The 23,251-nt window shown below is 37.3% G+C and overlaps 1 protein-coding gene across 1 annotated transcript in view; it reads right to left on the bottom strand.

The window, feature by feature from the left end:
* The window catches only part of LOC136828890 (hatching enzyme 1.2-like), a 122,746-nt gene extending 100,889 nt beyond the window's left edge, over positions 1-21,857 (bottom strand). Inside the window, exon 1 of the mRNA XM_067087188.1 lies at positions 21,548-21,857. The gene's annotated coding sequence lies outside the window, so the exon portion shown is untranslated. The remainder of the gene's footprint in view (positions 1-21,547) is intronic.
* Positions 21,858-23,251: the final 1,394 nt, after the last annotated feature.

Raw genomic sequence — 23,251 nt, 5'->3', positions numbered from 1 at the left:
TACTGATATATCTGATAACAGTTTTTTTACAGCGTAAAAAAACTTAAAAATGAAAAATAAAGAAGAAGAAGCATATGTTTTCTGTCAATTCCCGAAATGGCAATGATTCTGTTAATGCCGGTATTTCTCTAACCTCACATTCATCATTTTATTATCTCTCTCGTTTAGAGCAATAAGAAAATCGTAAAATCCCTTTTTTTATAGAGCAGCTGACAGTTGAAAGGAAGTTAGGCCTAATTGAGTACAGATAGATTATAAACCTTATGCATAGTTGTAGCGGAATTTTTTTTTAATATTATCAATATTATTATTATTTAGATGTAGAAGAGGTAGGCATCGTAATCTTAAAACTCCTGTCTGTATTGTCAATAGTGTATCTATTAGTTTGTAGGAATGAATGGCTTCCATATTTTTATATTTTATGAAAAATAGCAAAGTTAGCTCAACGTAAATCAAGTCTACCATTTCTCTGAACTTTGGGTCGTGAACGATTATTCACGCCTGTTTAAAATGAAGAGATCTTTAGAAGCATAAATTAAAAATGGCTAACAGCAATGTCGCTCCATACAATATCAAATTTAGGAATTAGGGTCTAATAAAGACGCTCGGGAGTCACCCCACAAAGCAACATACTCGATTATACTGACCACTGAATATTGCATCTCTCAAATCTCTTTAGGTGCAGACTTGGATGAGCACAGAAACGGTTTCCAGATTCAGTCGCCAGAGTTGCCTTGCTCGTTAGTCAAATCTTACGTAATAGCAATGGTACTAATGATATACAAGAACATATGTAGAATTCTCTTTTTCACGTCATTTATATTAAATGTTTTAGTTGAACATAAATACCTTTTGATAAAATTTACGATATAATAAACAGTTAATTTTGATGAGTCCCTCGTCGAAGAAAATGTCCTCTGAAGGCTGATGGGGATTTCTCTATTTTAGCCTAACAGCATCATTCTGCTGCAGCTGTACGAATTCCAGGACGCATTCTCACCGCTCCGCTGCGTGTGAAAGACGACCAATGACCGAAGCCACGAGGTATGTAATTAGAAGAAAACTAAGAAGGTAAAAGAGGATGTGATGCGGTCTTAAATTTTTATGAGTGATTGTGGTGAAGCCACATCCAGTCAAAGAAAGCTGGATGCTCAGACGATGGTATACATACCTCGGATGTCTTGAGCTGAAGGGAAGTGAGGAACAACTAGGAACTTGGTGTGCATTGGTGTGCCAAGAGTGTTAGGCCGAAGGAACCTCAATATACATGAGATGCAGAAGTACGCGTACATGCTAGAATAGCACAGTTATATAAAGGGGAGACATCCTGGTGATAATGCCTTTGTGACTGCGTACAGTGTAATGGTCTAAGACAGTGCATTGACTCTGTGGCCGTAATTCTATCAATATGGATGAAGTATTACGAGGTGTCAGAGAAATTACATTAGATGGGAATGTAAAATTGTGGGATAAGAAAGGGGATCATGAATGGGGTGAAGAGTGGGTCTTGCTTGCAGATAAAAGTGTTGATTGGAGATAGCACAGAGTAATTATAGTAAATAGTAAGAAAAAAATATTTGTAACAGGAATGTCATCAAGAATAAAGTCAATAAAGCAAATGGAAACCAATTATAGATATTTGGGAGTAATGTGACAGATGATAATAGGATGAAAGCAGAGGCGAGTCTCACAGTAGGTGTAGCAAGTGAGCTTGATTAGTGTAAACAGAATATTCAGAAGAAGAGAGGAGTGTCTGGGAACACCAGATTTGGAATAATTGAAAGGACTGCTGAGCCAGTTCTCCCTTATGGGAGTCGAGTGTGAATACTGAATAAAAAAAAATGTTGAAACTGAGATGAGTTCTTTGCGTAGTACTTAGGGATTAAGGACTAAAATTGTTAGAAAATGAGAGATACAGAGAAGTGGTAAAAACGATTTTTTGGTCATGTGGAGAGAATGAAAGAAGGTAGGTTGATGAAAAAATATATATAATTCTGAAGCGATTAAATGAAAACCTTGGATATGGTGGATAGATGTAATAATAGACCTTTGAACAAAAAGATCTTAATATTCAGATGAAAGAGCTCATGTTAGATAGGGGAGAATGTCCCTGTGTGTGTAGGGAGTTTAACGTGTTGCTAATGACCCTTCTCTGTAGCCTGATGAAGTGGCTAATGTTGTAGAAGATTTCTGCATAAGGGGTTCATCTTTGACTAAGAAGTTAAATGATGAGTCTGATATTCTTGGTTGCTCTCTTTACCCCACCTCCTTCTAAGGGAAGTAGCTACTTGTAAGATACACATACACACATCCACACATATATATATACATACACATATTAGCTGAAGCACTGGAAATGTTTAAAAAGTAACGACAGAGTGCCAAGTACTTTCGTGTATTTTTAACACATCTTTGGGACACAGAGTGATGCAGACCATGAAACAAGTGAGCAAGAAAGCTCTCACAAAAAAAGTAAAGAAAACAAAATTAAATTATGTATAATTAGGCCATTACAAACAGAGACAATGTTCGTTTAGATCACTCAGCTATTTAACACCTCAAACAAGTCAACAGAAGGAAAGGAATTGCCTAATGACCGCATTATACGAGTATACTGAATGATAAACAGCTGAATGCTTTATCATTCATTTCTGTATATAATGCGGTCATTAGGCAATACCTTTCCTTCTTTTGACTTGGTTTGGTGTTAAGTAGTTGAGTGATCTGAACGAACATTGTTTCTGTTTGTAATGACCTGGTTATACATATTTTAATTTTGTTTTCTTCACTTTGCTTTTGTGAGGTCTTTCTAGCTCACTTGTTTTATGCACTGTATCACTCTGTGCCCAGAAGATGAGTTAAAAATACACGAAAGTACTCGGCACTCTGTCGTTTCTTTTTAAATTTTTCCAGAAGCTTCAGCTAACAAACAAAATCACGTGTTTATTTTGTAGTTTCTTAGTGTACACACATATATGTGTCCGCGTGTGCGCGTTTGTAATTATATATAAATATATATATATATATATATATATATATATATATATATATATATATATATATATATATATATATATATATATATATATATATATATATATATATATATATATAGCTTAATGATAAATAATATTGCCAAGACCAGGAAGAACATTCATTATTGTACGAGCTTTGAGGTATAAAACCTCATCTTCAGGCTGAAAAAAACGACAAGGATGAGAATCAATAAAATTACAATACAATGAATTGTCATGGTAAATCTTCAGCAAAAATACTAACGAAATATATAAAATGAACAAGTAAATACAAACTAAAAGGGTGAGACGTAAAATAACGAAAAATTAAAAACACAAACACAAAAATATGAAAATAAAACTAAAGTGAAATGTAAACAAACTACCACTCACAAAGTAAAATATTTAACGACCTAATTGAGTACCTACTGTGAAATTACACGATAGCTAGTTGAATACCTGACGAGTTGTTGTTCAATTCCGGCTTCATCTTTTAATAGTCAGCGACTCTGAAATTAAAAGGTCCAGTCTATTTGAACAAAAGACAGTACCCGAAAATCCAGGTCAGTGAAAGGATGGTCCTGTGCTAAACCGTGTTCTCTAATGGCAGAAAAGGGTTGTTTTGGGAAGGGGAAACCTAGTTCTAATAGAAAGACCTCTGTGTTCCAAAATTGTGTGTCTAAGCCAGCGGGAACTAGATCCCACGTATCGCAGACCACACTGCGAACAAGTGAACAAGTAAACGACACAGGAATTAAGGTCCACAGGCAGAGTAGGCTTCTCTCTCAAAAGTGATCGTATTGTAAAAGGATTACAGAAAACAAACCGGAAACTGATTTGAGGGAAACCATGCTTAAGTATTTCTTGTAACTTTTTTCGGACCATATAGCTACTATGACCAAGGTAAGGCAATTTAAAGTACTTTACATCTTTACTAGCAGTACTGTACACCGGTCTGGGACAAAACTTTTCATTTAAAAAATTTTTTCAGAACTTTGTAAAATACAAAAATGGGATATGAGTTTTCAGAAAAATAATTCTGGAGGAAAACCATATCTTGATGAAATAAATTAAAATCACAACAAACATTGTAGGCTCTATTAATCAATGTGCGTATTGAGTTCATCTTATACAACTTTGGCGAAAAACTGAGGTAATTCAATCCCAAGCCAGTAAAAGTACTTTTCCTATAAACAGAGGTCTCAAATTTGCCACTATTTCTGTATACCTGTACATCTAAAAATGACAACTTATTATCCTGTTATAGATCCAAGAAGATTGAGGAAGACATACGATTTCTGAATACTTACAAGGATTACCGTGTTATTCCTAATTTCATTAAATTTAAGGTTTATTCCAGGGATTTCCACAACACGAAAACTTATCTCTCATGGCAGTTTAAACTTTTAGACTCTGAGGTTAGAGCAAAAAAACGAAAGAGGTAGTTTTAACAGATTTGTCTTCACTAGATAGGGATTTAAAGAACAACCTTTCTTTTTTGGATTTTAAGTGTTTGTCGTCGATTTTAGATTCCAACGTTGAGAAAAAATTGGCTGATGTTATTGTGAAAGGATTTGGATGTCTGAATGCCCTAGTGCTTTCAAACCTTTGTATTACCGTAGGTATGTAGATGATACTTTACTTGTGTTTAAGGAATTATCACATGTTGATTTGTTTTTTGAATATTTTAATTCTCGTCACCCTAACATTTCTTTTACTTGTGAGACGGAACAGGATAATAAGTTGTCATTTTTAGATGTACAGGTATACAGAAATAGTGCCAAATTTGAGGCCTCTGTTTATAGGAAAAGTACTTTTACTGGCTTGGTATTGAATTACCTCAGTTTTTCGCCAAAGTTGTATAAGATGAACTCAATACGCACTTTGATTAATAGAGCCTACAATGTTTGTTGTGATTTTAATTTATTTCATCAAGATATGGTTTTCCTCCAGAATTATTTTTCTGAAAACTCATATCCCATTTTTGTATTTTACAAAGTTCTGAAAAATTTTTTAAATGAAAAGTTTTGTCCCAGACCGGTATACAGTACGGCTAGTAAAGATGTAAATTACATTAAATTGCCTTACCTTGGTCATAGTAGCTATATGGTCCGAAAAAAGTTACAAGAAATACTTAAGCATGGTTTCCCTCAAATCAGTTTCCGGTTTGTTTTCTGTAATCCTTTTACAATAAGATCACTTTTGAGAGAGAAGCCTACTCTGCCTGTGGACCTTAATTCCTGTGTCGTTTACTTGTTCACTTGTTCGCAGTGTGGTCTGCGATACGTGGGATCTGGTTACCGCTGGCTCAGACACACAATTTTGGAACACAGAGGTCTTTCTATTAGAACTAGGTTTCCCCTTTCCAAACCATTAGAGAGCACAGTTTAGCACAGGACCATCCTTTCACTGACCTGGATTTTCGGGTACTGTCTTTTTGTTCAAATAGACTGGACTTTTTAATTTCAGAGTCGCTGACTATTAAAAAGATGAAGCCGGAATTGAACAACAACTCGTCTGGTATTCAACTAGCTATCGTGTAATTTCATAGTAGGTACTCAATTAGGTCGTTAAATATTTTACTTTGTGAGTGGTAGTTTGTTTACATTTCACTTTAGTTTTATTTTCATATTTTTATGTTTGTGTTTTTAATTTTTCGTTATTTTACGTCTCACCCTTTTAGTTTGTATTTACTTGTTCATTTTATATATTTCGTTAGTATTTTTGCTGAAGATTTATGACAATTCATATTATTGTAATTTTATTGATTCTCATCCTTGTCGGTTTTTTCAGCCTGATGATGAGGTTTTATACCTCGAAAGCTCGTACAATAAAGAATGTTCTTCCTGGTCTTGGCAATATTATTTATCATTAAGCTAAGATTTCCAAGTAGCCGCCCAATTACCGAGTATGTATATATATATATATATATATATATATATATATATATATATATATATATATATATATATATATATATATATATGATTATAATCACTTTTGTACGTGATTTGTTTAACACACATTACCACAGGCGAAAAATGAGAGACGGTGCAGGTCTGACCAGTTTCGACTTTTTTCCAAGCCACTGACGTCAATGCTTGGAAATAAAGTCGAAACTGGTCAGGACCTGCACCCCGTCTCTTATTTTTCACCGTGGTAATGTGGTATATATATATATATATATACATATATATATACATATATATATATACATACATATGTGCACGTATGCGTGTATGTAATATATATACTGTATGTATATGATGCATGCATGCAAATGTACCACTGGAAGATGGAAGCACATTTTATAAATCCTGACTGGTTTCTTCTTTACATCTAAGATATCTTCGAGAGGACTGATATATTGTGGTAGAAATGTGTACAACATATATGCGAGAGTGGCAGTACAAACGAACATACAGGCGACTGAAAACCAAATATTCACAACTGATAAGTGAGAAAAGAAGGAGGAACAGTGAACTCGTTAGGTCTAAGGTCAATACTCTGTTTACAGATCTTGTTCATCAGTGCGGGCTCACACATTTGCTCTAGTCCCATGTCAGCTGCCCTCGAAATGTAAACATTTTGTACATCTCTTTTGAAATCAATGAATCGAATTTATACGTGGTTTGACTGATACTCATGTTCTTACGACTATTTTCACTAACACGAACGAAAACTGAACTGTTCTATTTTGCATGTCTTACATATTTTTATTCTGTTCTATAATATTTACCAGTGGTTTTGCAGTATGATAAATGCACAAGTTGTTACAGAGCTTAAGTGGGATTTGATATACGCATCCTATTGCACTGTCGGGAGAGGTTTTAATTAGTTCTTGTTCCACTGTGTTATTGTTCATAAATGCTACATGAGCTCTTAAGCTCATGAGTAGTTGGGGAATATCTTTGAAATTATCGCCATATTGCAGTACAAACAGGATTTTTGTGCTGTAAGTTTCTTTGTTGATTATATATATATATATATATATATATATATATATATATATATATATATTATATACACATATTATATATATATATATATATATATATATACAAAGCACAAAGACATTCTAATGTTCGTAACTGACCCCTGAACGCTTAATGTAAATCAAGCAAGCTACTGAGCCATAGTCTTAGGATTCAGAATACCCCATTTCCTTAAGTGGTGAGGATTCATCATCATCGAGACACTCTCGTCGTGACTGCACTAGGAGTGGGGCGGGGGTTGGTAGAACCTGTTTGGTGCCGTGGGGAGATATGACCCCCAAAACTTATATTTAATAGGAACAGCCGTTTGAAGAAATGTTCTTGCCATTTCTTTAATATATGTTGCAGTTAACGGAGATCTGCTTCTAGACTAGGCACTCAAATGATACAATAAACATTTCGATTCTTATGATCAAATGTAAATAATGTGAATAAATTTGATGCCTGTCTTCTGATGTCAACAGTAGACTGTCCATTCAGTTTATCAGTTGGCCACTAGTGTTTACCGTTAGAAGGCAGTTGGGCCTTGGTCATTGTATTGCCCGATAACCAAGAACTAAAGCTGTTAAGAACAGGAAAGAACAGCATAAAGATAAAGATTTTCTATTTTAGTTTTATGTTATCAACCTTGCCAATCGTCCTCATTGTTCTTATCAAACTTCCAGTATGCATTTATCACCGAACTTCGAACTTGGCACGGTTATTCTGGTCTTAACTGGTATCTCTTCCTGGATTCAGCAGTTTAATCACTGTTGTTCTCTTGGTCTTGAAAGTCCGGTTTGGGTTCAAAATAAACCTTGAACTTTTGATGACGGCGTCACAGAACTGCACAGTTTGAGGAATGGTATTTCATTAACAGTTGATTTTTTGTAAGCTGCTGAACCTAAGAATTCCGTTACGTATTATCCAAAGAGATGAATGATGGCGATAGATGCGTTTCTTGCCTGTAAATCAATCAGGATTATCATGATTTAAGCAATATTGATGTGATAGTACGTTTCTTGACTGAAAATTAGCCCGGATTTTCATGATATAATTTAAAAGCCAATAATACTAGACTGTCCATTCATAACAATCCACTCACATCCAAATTGTAGTTCATTGTCCGTACCATGATCAGCTGTTCATCATCGTTTTTACCATACTCATTGTCATTGCTATGTAAGATGATGACGATTATGGTAGTAAGATCCTATTTAAAACGTGGAGTTAATGAAAATCATATGTGAAACCTTACGAATAGGTTATTTAAACGGAGCGGACACAATCGGTGTGAAGGCTCTCCCTGTTTAGTCCACAATGTCTAGTCCCAAGTCACTGTGATATGCTTTTTTTGGCTTTTCCATATATTTCCATTCTTAACCTAATATTTTTCTTGTTTTCCCATTATCCTAGTTTTTTCCATTTTTTGAGAGATACCGATGAGACATCTCTCTTCAGCTGGTGTTACTAACGATGTATAGTACATGCTGTCACAAGGGTAGAACCGTTCCTGTCGTACGCCGGCACTCTGATTTCCTGAAGTATCGCACTTATCTTACCAAGTAACACTCAGCATAAAATCAATTATATATATATATATATATATATATATATATATATATATATATATATATATATATATATATATATATATATGTATGTGTTTGTGTTTGTGTGTGTGTTTATAATTTTCACTTCACGTTACAGAGAAAGCTGCTAGTTTTCGGTAGATATAGCACGAGCACTGTGACCTCGAAAATTGAAGGGGATTTAATTAAGTTTTAGGTTTCCATTTCCAGGTGTCCTTTAACTATCACACCTTAATGAAGGGTGGATGAATCCTGGCATGATGGCTGGAGCACACAAGAGCCTAGGCCTAGATGATGCTATCATATACTATTCGTCCCGGGGTGGTACGAAAGACTCATCCCAATTCTGTTTATAATTAAATCGTGCAGTGCTAGTTGCTGACTTAGTGACAGCAGTGGTGTTCCGTTAATTGCCACGTTCTAATTATCAATTGCCAACAAAATTAGTCTCTAGTATCCCATTTCTTAATTTATTATCCCGCCATAATGACATGTTTTCTTTCTTATCAAGACGTGCGGTCTCTGGAAAATCAGGAGTTACGTATCTTACTAGCACACCACCCAAGGTCTGAAACGGATCAGCAAAAATACTCTTGGATGCGATATTCGGTTGCCGATTTGCCTGCAGGGAAAAAATTCCACGGGGCTGAAACCTAAAGCTACTGCTCTCTTGCTGTTAATCAAAATACCTACATATTTGATTCATGAAACTGCAAATTTCATAATAGACTAAGCTCTTTCTTAATTTAGCCATATCACTGACAATTCCCAGGTCAATTTTAGGTTAGGACACAAGGGACAGTTAGGATCATATGTACCACCGTTATCTAGTTCGCTAAATTTTTCATCTACTGCAATTCGGGTGTCAAACCTCACTTGATTTTGAATAAATTTTTTGATAAAGAAGACATTAACCCGATTACTTATCAGAAGACACACGAGCCAATAGTCGACCCATTAGCATAAAGTGCCTTAATTGGGACCGCATATCTTGCTGCATATGGAGACACTATCATGCTTCTCGTCCTTAATGGTGCATAAATTAGAGGGAAAAAAATCAGATGCAGAGACGCTGACTTTGAACGTAATATGCAACATATTTTTGCTCTTTATACAATTGTACACACCTAATTATACTTAAGACTTTTCCGCCAGGGAGGCGGGGAAAAAAATCACTTCAGAGAGAGAAAAAAATGACATTGATCACTACTGATGAGCTACAATGAACCTCCTTTGCAAAAAATTTCCACAACATGAGGGGTCTGACATTTCTTCCCTCTAACAGAGGAACACTTAGTGAAGATTTTTAGCCCTTGGTGAGAAAATAAACCCCATGTCCTCTCACTTCTGCGGTAAATGGCAACCAGCTTCAACTCCTGTAAAATAAAGGACACGAGTAGCATGCTCCACGCCCTCCATTGTGTGAAAGAAAGGAAATTGCCGGGGTTGTGGGGTTTACAGCCCCGTACCTTGCGTTGATATTTAAAAACACAGGCACAACCATGGTCTAAGAAAGACCATGGGCACAACACATGCACTCACACACACACACACACTCTCATATACATACATATATATATATATACACACACATATATATACTGTATATATGTGTGTTATCGTGTGCTATTTACTCATTTCTTGAAAGCCTGTGAGACCTGTGGAGTGACCGTTGTTGTTCAGGCTTTGCGGCCCTTACCTCCGCTTCCTCAGCCACCCTCATCGTCCCATCCTGTTAGTGAGTGAACAGGTTTCCTAAGCTCGTGAAGGAAATGCGTCTCTCCTTCCTGGCAACTCCTCATGTAGATCAAACAACTGACCGCTTATGACATCCTGCAAGCATAATTAGTCCTGCCTTCCCTTCTCTTACGATAACCGGTGCTTTCAGTATCGGTTAAGTCTTCTTCTTCTGCCAACTGCCTAGTACCATGTTTTCGTGCGCCATCCAATTCTTATGAAATCATAATCCTGGATCAAAATACAATCAAAGGAAGCAGCCTTGCATCTTACTGCGTCATATTCGGCACTCGATAAGCAGCATATTTTCTCCGAATGGAAGATCGTAACATAAATCATTCAAGAAGTAAGAAACCGGGCTCAGGCGTTATTTGCCCGGCAGTTTATATGCCTGCTAAACGGCTTTTTGTTTTCCTCGTAAACATAGTTCTCATGGTTCTAAGTGAGCACGACAGACAAGTGAGGTCTTGCCGACACTGTCATTGTGTCAAACAGCTTACTCAGCAAAAAGGCCATCACGCAAAACATTTTTCATACATCATTATTCTTTTCTGACTCTCTGGATGTCATTCGGCGACTTACTCTTAGTTTTTGGCCTCTTGTTCGTTCCCAGAATTCGTCATGAAATTAGAGTCGTTTATCAGACAGACTTTTTTTTATTATTCTTTATTCAATTCTGATTCTCAGTAACTTCTCTCTTACTTTTCTTAATTGTCTACTCTTCTTTATCTTCTCCGTTGTCCCCTCCATCTTGTTCCTGTCTTTATTTAATTATTACCTTTGTGTTTTTGCGATATAATTAACACCACTAATTTATGAACCTTTTTTTGCTTAAGAAACTGTTATCAGGCACATATCCAGCACACCGAATCTACAGACAGCTTTGCTCTAACTATTGATGTTGCACTGATACTCTCTCACCCTGTAATTATTGTAACCGCGTAAAATAATATTTTCGGGTATTTTCAACTATTTCCCAGATATTCTTGATCATTTTAAACTTCATTCATTGTGTACACTTGTGCACACTCCTGTAAAGTGTACGTGTTAGGTGGAAAACGCATGTGTCGGTTATGAACTTGGCCTAGACCGCTTATTCTTTTATGAATCGAAGTCCTTATCGCGAGGAACTGCTTATTTTCCCGTTGTAATATGATGCACACTGCACTTGCGGAGCGTAATTGCCAATCAAGCGTCGTGGAAAATACATATTTATCCTTTAAAGACGAGGCGAGATTCTCCGCTTCGAAGATGGCTTAGCCGGTAGAGGAAGGGAGGGAGGAGACGGTTAGCGAGTGGGCCGAGGAAGGCAAAACTGGAATACAATTTCCTCCTTAACGATTCGGTTTAGCACAACGAGTTATCTCCTTCTCTCCTCTTTTACCTCCTCGCTTCTTCCCTCATGAATAATTCTTCCCTTAACAGAAACAGGATATGAAAGCTGCCGGGATTAAGTTTTGAAGTACAGTATGTCAAGTATTAGATGTAACCGAAAATGTAGCCATTGCTCTCGCTTCAATTCATCGTTATTTTCGTTCAGCTCCTAATGTAGAAGTGTGCAGGGAGCTTTTGTCCCTTCTTGTTAATTTTCTTTAATCACATTACATGGCATTTTTACCCTGATGGATTCCACCTTCAAACTCTGGATTTATCTCTGAGAAAAAATAAGTTTCTTCTTTATGCGTTTGTACTTATATTTTTTCGACAAGAATATAGCCGACGCGAGGCATATATAGAACATTGCTTAGCTTAGAATGTAAAATAACCCCAGTAGGGCTAAAATTCATTGTTCAAGAACGAGAAGCAATCTTAAGATGCAAAGAAATCTCGGGAAAAGATTCTGAAAATTTTGCAGTATCGAGGTATTCGATAAATCCTTCTAATTCAGTTTTTTTTTTTTTTTTTTTTTTTGCTTTGAAAAGTTGGCGTCATCCTAGTTAGAGGAACCAAAAGCAGGTTTCAGTTTCATGAGAGCCCCTTATGCTGTACCTAAATCCCACCATCAGTCTTTCAGGAAAACTTTACATTAATTCCAGAATGCTTGTTGGAGGGAATAGGTAATCTATACGCCTATACAATAATGAAAAGTAATTTCTGTAAAATGTCGCTTAATAATACTAGATTCATTATTTTTGCGCCAGGAGCGATGAGTATAGGAAACACCTGTTGCTTTTCATCATCCTTCGCGACTCAAAAATTAAGAAAAAAAATTATGTGAAATAAGAATGAAAGTCAGGCTCAAAATTTACTCTGGAAGGAAGTTGATTAGAGATTAAAATTGATCTCAAAAATGGCCGTCAAAGAATTCATTGGTCTGTCCAAGGAATATTTCTGCTAATCGTTGTGAAAGAGATCGAATCTTTGACCATGAGAGAAATGTTGAGAGGAAATGAATAATTCTAATTACTTGAGCTAATTGCTTGGAGAGAGAATGTAAGTTTTAGGTTTCTGTGGGAAATGACTACTTGAGCTTCAATTTATTGGATTGAACGACCATCTGACGATATGGTATCAATTGAATGTCTATCTGATGTTTAGGTATTGCGGAAAATTGCCTTGTGATTAGTCAAGGTACTCAGAAACTTCGCTGGGAGCTGCTAAAGTAACAACCACAGGTCTAACCGTTCGAAAACAAGCCATGCAAATTCAGAGATACTGTACAGATTTTTTTACCAGTCGCCAGGTGAAAAATGCAAACAATATCTACCTGGTCTGAAACACCAGTCTCACATCTCCCTTCCCTCAGAATGACGTAAAAATGTCAATATGATTAGTCTCCGTGTAATGAACAGCTAAGAATGTACTTCACAGGGTCTAAAGAATACTGTTTTCTTCAAGGCCTGGTAGAACAGACACTGTGAAACACCCTAATACATCGTACATTACTTGTATTTAATCCATTCTCGCTGAACCTGTGTATAAAAACTGTTGATTTCTTTGAAGCGTATCCTACAGCGCGCTTGCAGTCACGTAATCATCGATGCTTTCAACAAATGGGTGTTATTTTGTGTTAATCTACTTATATATTTTCGTTGGACCTCCGTAGTAACATTTATTGCGTGTTCATTGGTGTCTCGATATTATATGAGGGATTTAGTATTTGTGTGAAATGCTGATGAACTGTCTCAAAATTTCAAGAAAATCTGCTCTGTACTGCCATCATGATAACTTATGAAACTGACAGGAGAAACAATAATCCAGAAAGGGCAGTTTCCCGTTATTTTATTCCGTTTTTAAATTCAGACTCTCGCATTTTAAAGAATCATCATCTAAGCACAGAAGACCTCTTGTGTTAGACGTCACAGAGGTTTTTTATTCTCTCTCTCTCTCTCTCTCTCTCTCTCTCTCTCTCTCTCTCTCTCTCTCTCTCTCTCATTCCAGATTCACCACGGCAAAGAACAAATGGTGCAGGAGAACCAGGGACCCCATAAAATAAATTTTTAAAAATGCATTCTCAACAAAAATATTCCTGGTGATTTGGTATACTCTCATCATTTATGGAGATTTAATATCTTGTCAAATGGACAATGGAAAGGTCGAGGCTGGACCGTTGTTGGACTATGCCTAGGGTATCAGTTGGCCTTAATCCAGCTCTGTGTTGGGCAGCTTGGTGTTGTGGTAAAGCAAGCGAAACATGCTAAGCCACAAGTTCAGGAATTAATGATAAGGTTCAAAAAGAAAGAAAGCTTACGAAAAATAACAAGACAGGAAATTGCGTGAATGTTGCTTTGGTAATAATTACCGCTTAGGAAAATGAAACAGCCATCGAACAATTGTGACTAGATTGACTAGAAGGCCATTCAAACAAGAGAATAACATTCCAACATTGGTACCGTGAAGGAACAGTTCTTCAAAAGCATGCGATCACCTCTTTGGTACAGGAAGTCAGAAACAGAGCCTAGCTTTCTGTAAGTATCCTGTGAGTTATTCTTGAATTAGGAGTCGGTGGTAAGAGAATTTGTCGCATATTCTGAGTAACTGATCACAGTATTACCAATCTCCAGTAAATTGTGGACCACCTCTGTGAAACAAGATTAGTTAATCAAAAATCTCGTTTAGGTTAGATCTCAGCTTGAGATCGATAATCTTGTAATTAATGTAAATTGCAAACAACAAGTCTAGCCTCATTCGCTGTCAAGGTTGTCTTGAATGAAACTGGAGCTGAACCTGGAGATCCCAGATTCTTCAAGATAACGAACTTCCAGCCGAATTTTTTAGTATTAATGAGCGCTCAGCCTCATTTCACAAACTCTAAAGCAGCCCAATTAGTAAGAATTATTTTAAATCTAAAAATAAGCCTAGGTTACTTGCACAGAATATTTACAAATAATACTTGTACTATCACATATTCATTAGGTTGTCATTAAACTTCACCAAAGTTGCTCGTTGCATAATGCGTTTATAATGAATACAAAGGTAATATGTGAGCCTATTTATGTAATATATTACTATATGCGATGAATTTGTTCTTATGTTGAAAAAATAAACCAAAAATCTTAGTATTCTGTGACAAATTTTCAAATAAATTTCAAATTCGTGCAAAAGACCGGTTATACTGCTTTAAGTTATTTAAAAGGACCATGCCCAAAATCGGTGTTGCGTATTTACAGAGATCTCCGTGATTACATTTGCACTGATTATATTTGCCCTTTGTATGTTTGCTTTGGCTGAAGCGTTCTATACATATAAAAAATAGCAAAGTAAAACCACTGGAAAACATAGCAAAGGTAAAGTTTAAAAATAAAGCGTGGTTTTTAGTTTTCTGTAAAAGAAAACTTTGGTGCCGGCTTTATCTGTACAGCCACACTTTTTTCTGTCCGCCCTTAGGTCTTAAAAAACTACTGAGGTTAGAGGGCTGCAAATTGGTATGTTGATCATCCACCCTCCAGTCATCAAACATACCAAATTGCAGCCCTCTAGCCTCAGTAGTTTTTAATTTATTTAAGGTTAAAGTTAGCAATAATCTTGCTTCTGGCAAGTATATAGATAGGCCACCACCAGGCCGTGGTTAAAGTTTCATGGGCCGCGGCTCATACAGCATTATACCTAGACCACCGAAAGATAGATATATTTTCGGTGGCCCTGATTATACGCTGTAGCGGCTGCAGAAAACTCGATTGCGCCGAAGAAACTTCGCGCAGTTTTACTTCTTTTTTTAGTTCCACGTAGGAAATCGTTAGGTTATTTTGACTATATTTCCATTACACGTCGTACATAGGACAGTACTGATGTTTTCCCCTTAAAATATAAAACTGAGCATTAAAATAAGCACGCTTGGATGCACAGGGGAACAAACAATGAAATCTACAAAATATTAATATGTCATGCTTTCAACAATGACCTAAATAAGATATTTACAAAAGACTACCTGTACAATATAATATAGAGATAGGGATTGATAAAATGTGGAATTGAAAAGAAATACTATTGTATTATAAAGACTAGTTAATATTAAATATTATATACATATAAAAAGTCTATGTAGAAAAAGAATCCTAAATTAGGGAAAAAGTAAAATAAAAAAAAATGTATGTAAACATATTATATTCGTGTAAGTAGAAAAGTTATCATTGTAAAATTATGTAAATACTGTGAAACAACTGTAAAACTGCATTAATGTATTTTTCTAATAAAAGATAAAAAAAAAGTTTTGCTGAAAATGCAATTGCAGTTAATTGTACAACTGAATCAGAAGCCGAAACGAAGAGAAAACAGTAGTTAAGGCCTATTCCTATCCTTCTGCCAAGCTACAGTATCACTTTCTTGAGACTAGGGTCCTGACCCTGATTACTAAAATTAACTGGCACTGGGTACGGCCAGCACATAGGAGGGGTACCATCATTAAAAAACTGATCATTGAATTTGGAACGTTCCTTTTAGCAGTTACAAGGCTGTAGCGTCATTCAGTGTAATGTAGGAGTTTTCTCTCCACCCTTCCTCTAATTAAAAATGCAACGTTCTTTTATACTGCAATATATCGCACAAATTTACTAAAAAGACATTTTTTTTTAAATTACCAAAATTAACAGACAAGGAACACTGTCATCATTAACTAATCATGGACTTCCTCTGTAGTTCGTCTCTATGACTGATGAGAAGTCTTATATTGTAAACAAAAAAACCATTTTTTCTTCTTTCAAATTCATGATGCGAAGTCGTAAAAAGAAAAAAAATGGTTTTTATTATAGCTGTTCCGATTCTACCTATAGGCAATTAGTGCTGTTCCGTCATCTTGCACTTCCTCCTTCAGTATGAAATGAGAGACTGCATAAATGCGAAATGAGCATCCATGGTGAAGAAGCATTGCCTGATGCTGAAAGTAACTATCCGCCATTGTATAGCTCGTATGATTCAGTTATTGGAAGTCGTAACTAGAAATGCGTTAACTGGCGCCTTTCTGTTTGAACCACCGTTGGTTCAGAAAGTTAGACCCAGTTCCGGTAACATTTCCTTGTCATTTTCAGTTCTTTTCTGGTCACCAAAGTGTAAGGGTTCTCTGTAGGTAAAGCTTGACGGAAGTGCTCCCATGTGAAGAAATACTACCGGACTGAATATTTTCGTCACAAACGGGTTTGTGCACCTGCTTCTCAACGCCGTTGCCTTGCGCAGTTCTTTGACTTCGAAAGCGAGGTAAATTATTTTCAGGTTTTCAAAAAACGTAAACGTCCATTTTGCCAATACGAGTCCGCCACTCCTCACACCACCTTATTTCCTTCCGCCTCTTCTTTCTCCTCCCTTCATCCTCTCCCCCTACCCTCTTCCCGCCCAAACTGGTTGCTAATCGGTTACTTGTTTTAGAATCAGCTGGCCTATGTCAACAAAGGTTCTTGCCCTAAGTCGACCCCAGAAGTGGTAATGAATTATGGGGCCAGGTGTGGCAATCAGGATTCAGCGAAGCTACGAGAGACCTAGTGTTAATGTGGCTGATAGATGCAAGGCCTAGAGAGGAGTATAGGCTGAGACCTTGGATAGATTAAGCCAGCCTCGTGATGGCACGGGCTTTTGCTCTTAGGGCAGCCCGTAATGACCACAAATCATGCAAAGAGGGTATTCAATATGCCTCGACAAGGTGGCATTAACCGGTCTTCTTACCCTCATCAGATCAAGTCAATAACCATTCGGCCCAAGGCGTTTCCTTACTGGGTACTCGATGTTAATGAGTGACGTTGTGATCGTTATCGTACGGTTGCAGCTCTCGTCCATAACGCTTTCTAATCTCGCCAAAATTTCTTTTTATAACCAAGAGTTTTATATAGTAACCATATCGGTTTTTCCAGTCAACCAAGATGTCATTATAAGGAAGACTATATACTTTTAGTAAGAAATAGTCTTGTGAATTTTTAAGCTTTTAGATGAATGAATTTTTTTATTTTTTTAGATGAAATTAGACTTTCTTGACAGATTTATTATAACTTCCATGATACAGTATGTTTTTTTCCGATCCCAGGCCACCAAAGGTGCTCTGTGAGACCCGAAAGTTCATTTTTCTTATATACAGTAGTGCAGAGGGATTCTGGGATTTGTACGTCGTATTCCATATTGAATGTCTAATTCAACTGTCATAACCCCTAGAGAACAGTTAAGTCTTCGGTTGATTCTTGAATTACTCTTTATCTTTAGCCCTCCTGATATCAGGAGCTTATTGTACACCATAGGGGCTACAAATTTCGAGGCTCCAAAACCAACATTCGATTTGCACCTTGGCTCAGATAACTGAAGTCCATCCGTAGCCAATTTGGTTCCGTTGGCGGTATTATGCACAGTAAGTCTTTCATATATTTTGGACATCCATTCTGGGTAACTTGATGAGGGGGTACACATATTTTAAGCATTTTTCCAGACTTGACGCGAGCCAATGCATCTCAAACAATACAAGCGTAATCCTGCCCCGAGATACAACACCCTTTATTAACTTTGCCGTTCTGTTTAATATATTTTGCAGCTTTTGAAGGTGTATCGGTTAAATTATGATAGTTGAAAGTTTTATTCTTTTAATAGAACACTTATAAAGATATTTTTAACATGGGCAGTATTCCTAAGGATAATGGCCAGTACCCATACAACATTAATGCTTTTGGTAGTGAGACAGAAATTACTGTCCAGCAGTACAACTAAGTCATAGACTTTGACAGCAATCAGAACTGGATTACCATATTGTTCAGCCAAATATCACCAAGGCTTCTTAACTTACTTTTCCTTTAAACCAATGTGAATTCAGTTTCATTTCCATATAGTTACAGTTAATTAAGTGTCAACTAGTTAAAAACATCAGCTGGTTTCGTATTTATACCCGCCGTGTCGTTTATGGGCCAATAAAACTGGATGTCATTCGTAAACAGCTTGAACCTGACTCCACGTCTCTGTAGTATATTTGACAATTCTGTCGTACATATGCAAAGGAGGACAGGTCCAAATCACCTCCAGCTTGAATCCAGTGAATTCAAGCTACGGTATATTCTTGTATATACTGTAAAACCTGCAAGAAATAAAAACAAAACGCTTTTGTTTGACCACTGTAAAGAAATGACCCGATTCCAGAAGACTTTTTTCGCGTTGCCATAAAATTTCGAGACTGCAAAGGATTGAAAAACATTTACTTATTGCTGCGATGATTTCGAATATGCAGTGTAATTACGCGGTTCAAGAACACGTTAATGAAAACTATTAAATATTTCCCTTAATTCAATTTTACTGAGTGACATTACAAACTTTACATTGCTAACAAGAACATTCAAAGTATATATTCGTCTGCTGTATGTCTGCTCAAATTCAATGATAAGATTCAAGATTCTCAATGTTGGTAACCCACCCAAATACTGACCATACTCAGTGATTGTTACGTTCGACAATCAGCTTCAGGGACCAGTTTCAAGACAGATATAATGGCAAAAAAAAAAATTATTTGAGCTTAAGAGAACGTTTGAACGATAAAGAGATGTCTGGAACTGCAGTTTACTTTAATTAATCTTTTTAGAACAAACATAGGTTTACTGAAAGCACCAAAAGACTAAACGGGAAAAGAAGAAGAAAAAAACTGAATTCGAGGTTATCTGGGAACTCTTTGGTGCCATCATAGCCATAATCAAGTTTCTGAGGTGGAGCTTTAGATGACATGTTCAAAGAAAGATGGGGGTTGTCGACTGAGGACCACATAGAAGTTTAGGTCTAAACTTTCAAGTTTTCCTTCAGAAGTTAATGGTGCATGGAAGGAAATGTATTCAGTCCAGCTGAAGGTATTTTAACTTCGTTTACCAAAGATAAGACTGAAATGTTTAATATACATAGTTTATTAAATTACAACAATATTTTCATTCAGCCATTTCATAAATCATACTCCTTTACGTCATATTTTAGCTAAATATCATAACTGAACTTTACAAAAAAACACAACTGTGTGAATTGGCCAATCTCAATTCAACCGTTATACGTATCCCCGGTCGCCATGATCACACATTCATTATTCTGGCGAAAGGCTCCGAGTTTTTTCAAGTCTGGTTGGGATGAAGGAAAATCTTTAATTGTTCCCTCAGGCGGCCATATGTCACCTCTCATACCACCTTATCTCTGACTGCCTATACGGAAATCATATATCATCGGATTCCTTGTTCGGTGGCTCTTTCTGTAACTGCTATAACATGACTAACTGAAAGGGGCGGAGCTATCCCAGCCCGCAAGGATAGGTTCTGATCTCTTAAATCTTTGTTTGTATGACAAGACTAGCAAGTTGGTCTTCCCGTCAGCCCTGGGAGAAAGTCTAACCACCAGCTCGCTCTCTCTCTCTCTCTCTCTCTCTCTCTCTCTCTCTCTTTTCCGGGACTGCCTCGCTTTTGTTAGTTTGAGAATTTTTATCATTAATGTGCTTCCATTAAAAAAAAAAGTACTTGCCAGCCTCAACTCTTAAGAACCCTATTCTAAGTAAAGTATTGTCAATTAAAGGCATTGGATTCGTTTCTTAGCTTCTTTGCTTTATAAAAACAAGAGGTTCGAAAGGCATCATGAGCGGTGTTATTCGTTTACCTCAGCCATTATCAAAACCCTACCCATTACGTTGTCAAGGAGAGGGCGGGTTCGTTTCACCTTCAGTACTCTGTCTGATCTGGACAGGTAAGTGTGTTAAAGGTGAAACACGCTCTGACCACCTTGGCGGCTGAATGGTTTGATGTTGGAATTCGAACCCTGTGGATAGGAGATCCTGACCATCCTGTCTGGGAATTTGCTTAGTATATTTCCTCTGTGGGAAGTAGTTCCGCAGATTACAGAACCTGTCCAGAAGGTTTAAAAAAGTAGAATATTGAACTCTATTGGCGCGTGAACAAAGACACACATATGAGTATTATATATATGTATTGCATTATAATTTTGTGTGCAGTCGCATGATCACTTCGATAACTAGGTGTGAAAGAAGGAAAATAATAATGCCTACGTAAATCCCAAAAGATTAAGGACAGAGTAACAATATTAGAGCTTCAGTAAGTTCAGAAAAGGAAACTGTTACCAGTGCGTTCCATCATACTACTGCACAAAACTTTATGGAACAACGGCATCGTTTGTTACGACCGTTAAACACTTGAAATTAATGAAAACGCTTTCTAGCTTTCGTGTTATATAAGAGTAACAACAACACTGTACCTAAAGGTGGGCCGAGTGGAGCCACAACGAATTTTTCCCGGAAGGTTCAAGTAAAGTCAGGGAGAGGTGTTTGAACTGTGATAGAAGCCACATTATAAATTAAACCTGCAAAAAACACTGAGACTATTAACGCTGAAGCATAGTCTTCTCTTGCACGCTCATTCTCTCTCTCTCTCTCTCTCTCTGACACGGCTGCACAGGTATACTAAATATAAAATCTACATATGTATCTCTATGTATATCTATGTATATGCGCGTATATGAAATCTTCATGTATTGCCTGTGATTCACAGTAAATCTTATAACGGTTCATTCCAAAATATACCCTAATGGATTATGAATTTCGCCATTATTTTGTTGGCAAACAGATGTGTGTAGCGTACACAGCTAGTGCCGATGAGATATACCTGTTCTCATGTGCTCACAGAAAAAAAATATATTGCTTTTCACATTTATATATACTATTGCTTTTGCCGTGACAGAATATCACAGATCCCAACACTAAATATTGATAAATTAAGCCACGCTGTGCGCATTTATATTTTATTGCTTGTATACTGAAAATATGTTAAAGGTCCGAACCATCAAATATCGTACTCACCTGCAACCCGAAATTCTTGACCGTCTACGCAATCTTCCAAAAACGACCATAGAAAAACTTCTGACACACGAAATCAAAATAGATTTCATGAATGTTTAACCTGGCACGAAACTTTTTTTTTTTTTTTTTTTTTTGGACAGTGAGGGTGTGCCCTTACTGCAACTTCCAGGGATGCAAATAGAATTCAAAAAACATTTCTCTATTTTTTTTTTAAAGCTTCCTTTTAGGCACGTGTGTTTACGCTGCCTTATGACTTTCCCACTTGTACCTTTTAAACACTTCCTCGTCAATCGTCAGCTGTAGCTAAGAGCATACTGGGACGACAGAGGAACACGTTCAGCAAGAGAACTCCAGTAAGGCCTTCTCTCTCTCTCTCTCTCTCTCTCTCTCTCTCTCTCTCTCTCTCTCTCTCTCTCTCTCTCTCTCTCTCAGGGATGGCCGTGCCCAGAACATGTGCTCACAGACCTTTATGCTAGTTAAGTTCGTTCACTCACTTCCAAATTCTCGTAATCCAGCCAGCGGGTTCTTACTACCCTCTGACACACTATGAAACTTTGCTTTTCCTTAGACCGAGGAGAAAGATAACAGAAAAACAACTGGTGTCTTGTGAAGCATAGGTGAATCTTTATATGACAGTCTTCTGTCTAAAATGGGCTTTAAGCTCGTAATTCACCAAAGGAGAAAAGCTTAGTTCCCGTGCACACTTAACAGTGAGGTTACTCTGGAATTCAAAAGTACTGGTTCGTCGTTGCATCGCATCCCCCAGCTCTGCAGCAACAGAGCAACTTCAGCAACCCTTGGCGGGTGCCAGGCGCACCCTTGATACCCAACCCTTTTTTTTTTCACCGGTTTTCGCGACGTCCCAACCGTATTTCGTCGTCACCTGTTAAGTCCCGTTACCAGTTGCCGTTCCCGTACGTTGGGCAGGATTCCGAATTCCGCACTAGTCAACTAATTACGATATGACGCCAGCCCCTGAGTAGTTGTCCACACGCTCCGGTAGAAGCTGCCCAGAAACTCTTTAAAAGAAAACTAAAAGCCTCGTGTATATTATCTAATGGAAAATGGTTTGGAATCGACAGCGATGGTGTTGATCACCGCTGGGGTGAGAACGCTAGCAACCTGATATTAGTCCACGTTAGGAGATTTTATCTGCATGTAATTGCATACCATTCAGGGGTAGCTGGGCAAACAATTGTAAATAAACTAGACGTATCGAGTGCATAAAAACAATCACTTCTTCACCGATCTGCCATAAAGGGTGGCTGGAACTGCAGCTGCATCAACAACCAACCACGACAGAGTTTATAACCTCGAGTGCTCGCGATACTTCTTTTAATTGACTTGACCCATTAGGTCCTGACGCAGACAAGCGCTCTCAAGATGAATGAGGCCCCGGAGGTTAGGGATCTTGAAGCTTAAAACAAGCAAGTGTCCCGTTGTTGCACTTGTGATATCGGGGGATATGTTTTCTCTCTCTCTCTCTCTCTCTCTCTCTCTCTCTCTCTCTCTCTCTCTCTCTCTCTCTCTCTCTCTTCCATAGGTTGGGGTAGTGCACCTCGTGCGGTGTACTGTAGGCATTACTTAAGGTTCTTTGCAGCGCCCCTTCGGCCACTAGCTGCAAATCCTTTCATTCCTTTTACTGTACCTCCGTTTATATCCTCTTTCTTCCATCTTCCTTTCCACCCTCTCCTAACAGTTTTT

Source organism: Macrobrachium rosenbergii, chromosome 43 (genome assembly GCF_040412425.1).
Source record: "Macrobrachium rosenbergii isolate ZJJX-2024 chromosome 43, ASM4041242v1, whole genome shotgun sequence".
Classification (NCBI taxonomy): Eukaryota; Metazoa; Arthropoda; class Malacostraca; order Decapoda; family Palaemonidae; genus Macrobrachium; species Macrobrachium rosenbergii.
Note: the sequence above shows the minus strand (reverse complement) of the source record. Positions and strands in the feature narration are given on the sequence as shown.